This window comes from Eleutherodactylus coqui, chromosome 13 (genome assembly GCF_035609145.1).
Source record: "Eleutherodactylus coqui strain aEleCoq1 chromosome 13, aEleCoq1.hap1, whole genome shotgun sequence".
NCBI lineage: Eukaryota > Metazoa > Chordata > Amphibia > Anura > Eleutherodactylidae > Eleutherodactylus > Eleutherodactylus coqui.
This window is the reverse complement of record NC_089849.1, coordinates 47,493,487-47,503,181: the sequence shown is the minus strand read 5'-3', so window position 1 is coordinate 47,503,181 and position 9,695 is coordinate 47,493,487. Positions and strand designations below refer to the sequence as shown.

The following is a 9,695-nucleotide window of genomic DNA, read 5'->3' as shown; positions in this document are numbered from 1 at the left end:
TTGGCCTGAGGTGATGGCAGCATTACAGGAACTCACTTGCATCACTTTTATATTTCCTGAGAACTTATTTATCATCTTTTATTATTGTGAATGACGTTTCACTTCTGATTAGTGAGAACTAGAGATGAGCGAACGTGTCCGTAACGGACACATCCGCACCCGGACACCGGCTTTAGCGAACACTGGAGTGTTCGCGCGTAAGTGTCCGGGTGCCGCCGGGGGGCGGGGAGATGCGCGGCGGCGCGGGCGGCAGTAGCGGGGAACAGGGGGGAGCCCTCTCTCTCTCCCTCTCCCCCCCACTCCCCGCCGCACCCCCCCGCGCTGCCACGGCGGCCCCCGAACTTTTTCGCCCGAACACCGAGGTGTTCGCAAAGTTCGGTGTTCGGGCGAAAAAGGGGCGGGGCCGAACGTGTTCGCTCATCTCTAGTGAGAACTTGTCCCATGTGATCACAATGTTATCTTCTGCAGTCATTTGGGGATTTGAGAACAGATTATATCCTCTTTCTGTTTCACTGAGCATGTGACGTGTGACTTCTCCCATGAGATATCTACAAACAATCTAAGTAATCAAGACAGGGAGGAGGTAATGGTAGCGCACTTTAACCGCTTTGTGACCACCCTATTTTTCTAACTTAATGTACAAGCAATTTTTTCCGTTTTTTCATAGTCGCATTGCTAAAGCCATAACTTTTTTTATTTTTTTGTCAACATAGCTGTGTTGGGGCTTGTTTTTTTGTGGGTCCAGTTTTATTTTTTTTTAATGGCACCACCTTGGGGGAGCTATAAGGCTTTATTCACACAAGCGTATATCGACCGCAGTTTTCATGGCCAGCCGATATATGCTACCATATGATGACTTGGATTCCAATGCATCAGATCACACAGGCATATTACCACGACGTTAAAAGTGCATGGCCGGCCAATATACTGCCAGGCAGGAAAGATAGTCCTGGAACTATCTTTCCCGGCCAAAATACGGCCGCTGCCACAGACTCCTATGGGAGCCAATGACAGCGGCTGGAGAAGGGAGGTGGGAAGGAGTTTAGCAGCATGACTGCTAAATTCCCTCCCTTTTCGCTCCTCCTCTCCGCTCCTTTCTGGCTGTTTTACAATGGGAGGGGCGGGACCGGGTGGAGCTAGTTGCTAAGCTCTCGCCCCCTCTCCACCCCTTGTCAGCAGCCAGCAAGGGGCAGGGGTGGAAACTTAGCACACTAGCTCCCGCCCCATCCCGCTTCCCGCCCCATCCCTCCCCCTTGCCGGCTCTCTGCAAGGGGGAGGGAAGGGGGAGACAGCTTAGAAGAGCTAAACTGTTTTCCACCGCCAATGGCATTGCGGGATCGGCGTATATGCTCCGGGCCTGTGCCGTCTGAATGGGTGCACAAACGATAGATTTGTGCGCCCGCTCACGCATTTTTACGGCATCGGCGGGTGCACGTAAAAATGCCTACGGCCATGTGAATAATCCCTAATGTATTGTATAACTTTTATTATTTTTGGAGGGAAAGATGAACAAAAATAGACATTCTACCGCTGTTTTTTGGGGTTTGTTTTTAGGAAGTTCACCATGTGATAAAAATAATACGATAGCTTTTGTTTCTCTGGATCAGCACAATTACGGCGATACCAAGTGTACCTAGTTTTTTTCGGGTGTTACTAGTTTTGCAAACTAAAAACACTCTTAGCGCCTTTTCACACTACTGTATTGCTTTCTATTTTGCGGTTCCATCACTGGAATAGCAAAACAATAAGAAAAAGTTTCAGTTTTTCAGCTCATAGCAATGTTTTTTGTATTTTCCGTCTCCATTCCTTTTATTACAATGAAACAAATGCGCAGACTGCCACACTTTTGTTTCCAGTTCCACTAAGTGACCGAAACTGGATCGATTTTTTTATGTTGTAGTCGATGTCATCCATTTTTTGTTTTTTTTCTGATCATGCACAGAGGGTGGGAGACACTGAAGGTCAGGGCCAAAAAGGATCCACTTTCAATGTTGAAAAACGGAAGTGAAACGGAAATAAATGGAAAATATTTTATCTGTTTTTTTACGGATCTGTTTGATAGATCCACGAAAAAAGAGGGAAAGTTTTCATCAACAGAGCTGTATAGGGGCTTATCTTTTGTGGGACAACTTGTAGAGGACGTCTTGTTCTTTTTTTAGGAGGTAGGAACAGCAAAAAAAATTCTGGAGTAGTTTTTTTTATGACATTCAGTGCAGTATAAATGATATGATAACTTCAAAATGGCAATACCAAAGTTATATGGCTTCTTTTGCACAATAAAAACCATTTTTTTAAGAAATGACATGTGTACTTGCTGCGTGCCGATAAATCCCATCCTCTATCTTGGCATATATGTGCGCGATATAAGCGCCATGGTACTACGTATTATGCCCATGAAACTGTAGTGACCACATGCTCCTGTGGGAGAGGCCTTAATGACACAATACAAGGATATTACAATATTCTGTCTTTTATTTCCTATTTAGATGGAATTTTTCACTTACATCTGATGTGATTCACTTCTTAGGAAATATTTAATCAGATCACCTCAAGCATAGATTGTGAAACCATACAGAAGCATCCTGTAAATGTCCAATACTGCGTCATATTTCTATGGAAAAAAAAAAGCTTTGTAAGTTTAGAATACACATGACCTGTATTGTTATATTTGCTTATTCTTAATAAGATCCAAGATAATCAGGGAGCTTTATTGGGTTTGTTTTAAGCAGTGCTGGAAAGAATACATGTTAACCATTCATCAACTATCATATGATTTGGGTCAGAAATTGAAGAACTGAAGAGAAGGTAGCAATTTACTGTGATTTTTGGATTACATGGCTTGGGGCTCATTCAGACGAGCGTGTTTACATGCGTACATATGTCCGCACAAAACCACACGTCTTTTAGAACCATTGGTTCCCTATGGTGTGTTTACATGTTCGGGTTTAACAGGCGTGCAAATGCACGTAGCTGTAAAATATAGGACATGCATGCACCATAGGTCAGTGGTGCGCGTCAATATTCCCCGCAGGTAGTCCCCTTGTCATTAAACACTGTGACAGCACTGTGACTGCATTCAGTGATAAGGGGACTCCCCGCGAGGAGTAAAGAATCCCCTTCCACAGCTGTCATAGCTGTGGCAGAGGATCGTAATGTTCTGCCATTGCTTTCAATAGGGCCGCCGCTACGCATTTGAGTATTTTTTGCGTTCATCAGTGTATATTTTGCTGTTTTTTGTGCACGAAGTAAAACACGCATGCAAGACCAGAAGTTGTCATATTGTCCCTGCTCAATGTAATCAACCATAAAGAGCTCACATGTGCTGCCACGCGCCATTCTGCTGTTCTTATTGTACTTTCTGGGTTTGTGAGAGAGTTGCTGAGCTTGGAGACAAGTCTTCTAATGGTTGCTGTATCGCCGATTTAGACGGTCACGTGAGATGCTGCAGGACAGGCCTGTAAAGAAAATATACTGGATTCATCCTCTGGTGTTGCAGCATGTGCGTAAAGGGCATTTCCATACTCTTCACGATGACTCGAGGTGCCATTTGGACAAGTTTATCACCTTCTGTTTGTCAGTCTAGCTGTTTGATAAGCTTCTAGAGGAGGTGCAATCCGAACTTACATACACAGACACTAACATGTGTTGGTGTATCTCAGCAGAGGAAAGACTCCTGGTCACCATGAGGTAAGTACATGGGATGTTCTATGTTATAATCTCTGTTTTAGAAATGTATTCTACGTTATTTCATTCATATTTTCAAAATTTATAGTTGGCTAAATTTTGTCTCTTTTGGTTTCCACGTGCTGGTTCCTGGTCACTGGGAATTCGTATGCTTTGCTGCATTTCAAGTTTCTCAGTGGGAGATCTATGATCAGTGGGATGGATCATCGAGAAGACCTGTGATGTCCTTTGGCAGCATCTGGTACTTTGGTGATGCCTTCACCCTCTTGTCAAGACTTGATGGACATCCCCGAGGTTTCCGAACTGCTTTGGGGCGCTGAATGGCAAACACATCTCTGTTAAAAAGCCACGGCACTCACAGTCCCGGTATTACAATTATAAGAAGGACTTCTCGGTAGTGATGTTCACTCTTGATGATAGTAACTATCAATTTAACCCCTTAAGGACCAAGTGCGGTAAATATATGGCACTTGGTCCTAGGATTTAATCCCAGCTGATAGCAGAAAAATATGGTGTGAGATTGAAGCCTGTGCTCCTGCAATCAAGCAGGAGCAGGTCAGGTTCTCAGCTGTTATTCACAGCTGAGAACTCGGAGGAGGAGGGAGAAGCATTTTTTAAGTGCTTCTACCCTCTCCTTCCCCGGGTACGTAACGCTCAATGAGCACTATGTACTAAAAGGTGAAAGAGGAAGTGTTTCTTCCACTGTGCGACCCGGCGATCACGTGACCACCTGGAGCCCCCTGTTACAGGAGAGCTGCAGGGTCCAAGCAGACCCTGATCAGTTCTGCCAGTGACTAATGTCACTACAGGGGGATGTTTCAAAAAAATGGAAAAGTATCAAATAAAAAAAAAAGACCATGTGAATATCCCTGAGAGGTCTTATATGACGTCATAGGGGTCATAGATGTTAAATAAAATGGTTACAAAAATAAGTTTAAAAAAATTACAAAATAAAATAAAAATATATACATAAAAAAGAAAATGACCCAAAGCTGACACCAACCAAAACCACCACTGTATGTACCCTGTAATCAAAAACCATACATGTTATATATAAAAATGTCCAAAACAAAATGAGGAACCCATTCCCAGACTTTATTTAAGCATAAATATAGTAATTTAAAAAAATCTTTTTTTAGCTTTTTACCCCCAATAAAAAGTCAATGAAAAAGATATTTAAAAAATAGGCCTATATGTCATGAAAAAAATGCAGCAAAAATAATTCTGGTAGCTGAAGGTAAAAAATAGGGCAGTAAAACCACCACATGGGTAAAATCCCTAAAAATTGTCTGGTTCAGATACAAAACAGCTTGGTACTTAAGGGGTTAAAATTGTGGATATAGGGGCCTATGGAAGCACTGTGGATGCTCACATTTTAAGGGCTTCCAGACTGGGTCAGCAACTTATGGACGACCAGCTGTCCCGACCAGAACCATAGAACCTCCCTTGCTGTTCAGGTCCAATTGCCCCATTCGCCATTGTGCCAGATGAGGCTTTTTGTGTGACCCCTCATGTTCTGCATCCCTTCCCTCGCAAAGACATGGACACCAGAAGGCATGTCTTTAATTACCAAATCACCCGTGGCCACCGTTTTGTGGAGTTTCACTTTGGGATTCTCACCAGCACGTGGAGAGTTTTCCACAGCACACTTCAGCTGAAACCTGGTAACATGTGTGTGGTAATTACAACCTGAGTGGTTCTGCCGGGACAACGATGCGAGTTGGAATGCAGAAGAGGCTGAAACTGCAACTCTCCCATCGGATGTTGTGGGTGAGCGCAGATCAGCAGCCACTGCTCTGAGTCAGGGTCAACTTCACGGACTACTTTCTGAGTCTTCAGGGAGCAGTTCTTTGGCAGAAGGACTATATTTGAGGGACCAGATGAACTGATCTCTTAAAACAGCATCTTTTTTTTTCTCGTCTGGCTATTCTTTTATTTTGTATATTATTTAGCTAGTTTTGCACATTTTTAGTTAGGGACTCACACAACAACGAGGACCCTTGGTGTGGGTTGCAAGCTTAAACCATTTTGGAAAATGCATACACATTATAGTGATTTTTACCAACATTTTTTTATTTTCTGACATTTAACAATGTGCATAAGTACGCAAAATTAATAACCAATACCTTGTTAGCGCTTTCTCCAAAAATGAAACTCATCAATATAGCTATATAGAAGAAATAGTGTGTCTTTTATTTCTAATAAAACCATGTCCTGTGGTTAAAAAAAACCTTTTACACAAAATATGTAGGATAGTAGTGACAGTGCTGTTACCAACTACCATGTACACTAGTACAATACTGCCACTTACTGTTTGCATTTGTACTACTGCTTTCATACAGTGTGGAAAGCAAAATGGGAGCACAATGTATGAAAGCCACCTGTATCAAGAATGTGTTGGTGTGTCTATATGGTCAGTTAACATACAGTGGCTTATACCAGGACTACTGTATGATTACTGCCCTAAAAGTAGATATGGGTCAAAAGAAGATTGGGCCACCAAAGCCATGGATATCACACAACTGAAGAAGCAGTGCAAAACTGAAAAACATGGAGGGAGCTCGCCTTTAGGGTCACCAAGAGTCGTGAACAACTAAATGGCTAACAACAACAATATGGATCATGCCTATGTAACTGACCATGGGTGTATCTATGCAATGAAGGCTGAGACTCATGGCCAGTTTCATAGGGAATGTTCCTGTGGTACTGGGGTTGGAGAGGTGGTGGAGGTGCGACGAAGTTGTCTACAGGAGGTTGAAACTGCCTTATTTGCTGGATCCTCCAGGTGTCAAGGGCCACAAAGTGTTCATCTGTATTATAGGGTGGTAGATAGGCCTCAAATAAGGTAGTTATGGTCAACTACATTGGGTGGGCCAAGTGCTTTGGCAATTCATGGAAATTACAAGCCAAAGTGCAGCCATAGAGGTCTGCCCAGTCACCCTTTCTTTTGAATTGCAACTATTACAGGATATGTTGGTCTACTTGCAATCCAGGAGTGGCGGTGGTAGCTGGTCTTCACCGCCTTTGTGCAACAAGGCATGATTTTGCTGATAAGGTAAAGGGCTGCAACTGATCCTGGCCAGCTTCTTGGATCTCATGAGAGATGGAAAACGGAGATGAGATACCAGCAAGGTCAGTCCCAGCCCCTTCATCAATGTCATCATCCGGAAAATTATTAGCTGTCCTTATAGAAGAAAAAGCAGACTATAATGAAACAGTTTACAGTGTTTGTTGTATTAGTAAAGTTAAAACAGGTGACAGATATAATTCTATAAAGTGATTAAACACAGGTAAGTATTGGTCTGCTCTTCATGGAGCAAACCTGTCGGATGTAAATTGCAACTAGTTTATGCAACTTTAAAAAATTTTGAGTTAAAGGGGTTGTCCCGCGAAAGCAAGTGGGGTTCAGCACTTCTGTATGGCCATATTAATGCACTTTGTAATATACATCGTGCATTAAATATTGGCCATACAGAAGTTATACACTTACCCCCTCCGGTGCTGGCGTCCCCGTCTCCATGGCACCGAACGAAGCCTTCTTCTGCCTGGATTAGACGCGCTTGCGCAGTCTGCCCTCTTCTGTCCCGCTCCGGCATGCTCGCGCCGCAGAGGTCTTCTGCGCATGCGCAGAAGACCTGTGCGGCGCGAGCACGCCGGAGCGGCCCCTTTAGCGCAAGCGCGTCTAATCCAGGGAGAAGGCGGCTTCGTTCGGCGCCATGGAGACGGGGACGCCAACATCGGAGGGGGTAAGTATATAACTTCTGTATGGCCAATATTTAATGCACGATGTATATTACAAAGTGCATTAATATGGCCATACAGAAGTGCTCAACACCACTTGCTGCCACGGGACAACCCCTTTAATTTCCATCCTGTTTCTGTGGTAATAGTAATGGTAATGGTAAGCACTGTTGGCGCTATACAAATAAAGATTATTATTATAATATATAGAACACATGAAGGCCCAGGCTACTGTCACTTGCTCCACACAATGTTCATTAATTCTCAATAGCAATGGGCAAACCATAGCAATGGGACATTCCACTAGTGACACAATATATAAGTACTGGGCAAACTTCACCTTTTCTATGGCAAATTATGGCACATAGGGATTAATTAATGAAGCATAGTTTAAAGATGACAATCAAAACCCAGAAAATGAATAGAAATATGTCAAAACACTTACGGGGCCATGTTTACCACCCTTCTGAGAAAGAGCAGCAGTTTGTAGTACTTGTATTGCATCACCGGCGCCACTCCTTGGCTAGGAGGAGTATTCTAGCCTGAACTTGTCTTGACATTATTCACTATATATTTGAAAAAATGAAAGCACCCAGTATATACAATCAAATAAAGGAGGAATCTTCTTTACCACCAAAAAACCAAGTGACTGCAGGCAATATGAACACTGTGCTTTTCAACCAGTTTGTATGAGGCCGGCCCCAAATACTCTGTATACGGGTATTCATATAACTTTAAAATGCATACAACTTCTAGAAGTTTGGTGAAAGAGTAAAGCTTACTCCAACAGAAAGTGGCACGAAGAGTGCCAGAACAGGCATGTTAAACAATGTTTGCATTACACATGTCCTTCTGGGAGTTGGAACTTGCTAAAGATGTTTCAGAGATATAATATGGCAAAGAAGGCAATGAAAATATGTCAGCTACAATAATGCAGTGTATCACGTATCTCCGAGTGCATTGTGCGTGCATTTACACACCCCCATTGACTTCTATAAGGGCTTTTGGTGCACAGGAAAATAGAGTATGCTGTGGGTTTTTTTTCTTACGTGACCGAAACACGCAGGAAAACTACGAGCGTGTGAATGAACCCATTGAAATCAATGGGTTCTATTCTCTGCATATTGTGCGTGCAGATTTTGTGTGTGCTCATACGCCTATTTGATGCCGGCCTTAAATGTGGATTTTGACATGGATTTTGGTGACGATTTGCTATGGATTTCACCCCCTCATAAGAAAAGGTGAAATCCACAACATAAATTGCCATGCTGCAAAATTAAAAACAGAATAGGCCATCAGTATCTAATCAGTGGGAGTCCAACTCCTAGCACCCAGCCGGTCAACTAATTGAAATCGCTGCGATGCTTCTGCGTACTGAGAATACCATATATTTTATAGAGACTGTTCTGAGTACTGCAGTGATCGGATATTGATGGCTTATCCTGAGAATTTGCGATCCTTTTTTAAAAGCTGGATAATATTAAATACAATTAGCAAAGCAGTCCGTAGAGAAAGGTGAAGTTGTACATGTCTCCACTAGAGGGAACTATAATACCATTGAGATGATAAGTTAAGACTTTTTTTTTGGTAAGGAATATATGAATACTATTTTTTTTAAGAAGGGGTGGTGGACTTTGTTTTAGAAGGGATCTAGAGTGCATTATTAATAAGTACCCTGCAACACTTGAAAATGGGAAATAAATATAACCCCCTTCACGTCCTCCTCACCACCACCATATTGGGAAAAGTCTTGTAAGGTTGGCACATATATCAGTTCTGTCCGTTATCTTACATCTTATGTGATGCCAGACCCAGCTGCAGAACAAAGTAATTCTACTAAACAAGACAATGTAGCAGATTGCATTTCCTGAAAGACAATACATATAATTATAAAACTCTTAGGCCCAATGTCCATAGGCAAAATGGAATTGCGGAATCCGCAGTCTTAGCCGCCCATAGACAATCATGGGCGCCCGCAGCTGAATTTAAGCATGCAGATTTGTTTTGCAGAGATTGTGGTCCGAAAAACATATTGCAGCATCCTATATTTTGCTGCGGTTCCCACACTGACGGCTGCCATTGACACAGCAGACACCGCCCCTTGTCCATAGCTAGCACTGGGAAGGGGCTGGAGCTGGAGGTGGCGGAGCTTAGCCCTGACCCCTCCCATTGTAAACAGCCAGAGGGGAGGAGAGAAGACGTCAGCCAGCGAGGGGGAGGGAAGGGGAAGACAGCACGTCCTGTTTTTTAGGCGATATCGCATTTGAAAT

The 9,695-nt window shown here is 43.0% G+C and overlaps 1 long non-coding RNA gene across 1 annotated transcript; it reads right to left on the bottom strand.

Annotated features, from left to right (window-relative positions):
* Positions 1–2,454: 2,454 nt before the first annotated feature.
* LOC136587785 (uncharacterized) lies at positions 2,455–7,900 on the bottom strand. The gene is made up of 3 exons (XR_010787493.1): positions 7,871–7,900; positions 3,318–3,455; positions 2,455–2,611 (listed from the first exon to the last, which is right to left on the bottom strand). It is a non-coding gene; the product is annotated as an uncharacterized lncRNA (long non-coding RNA).
* Between the last annotated feature and the right edge of the window lie 1,795 nt (positions 7,901–9,695).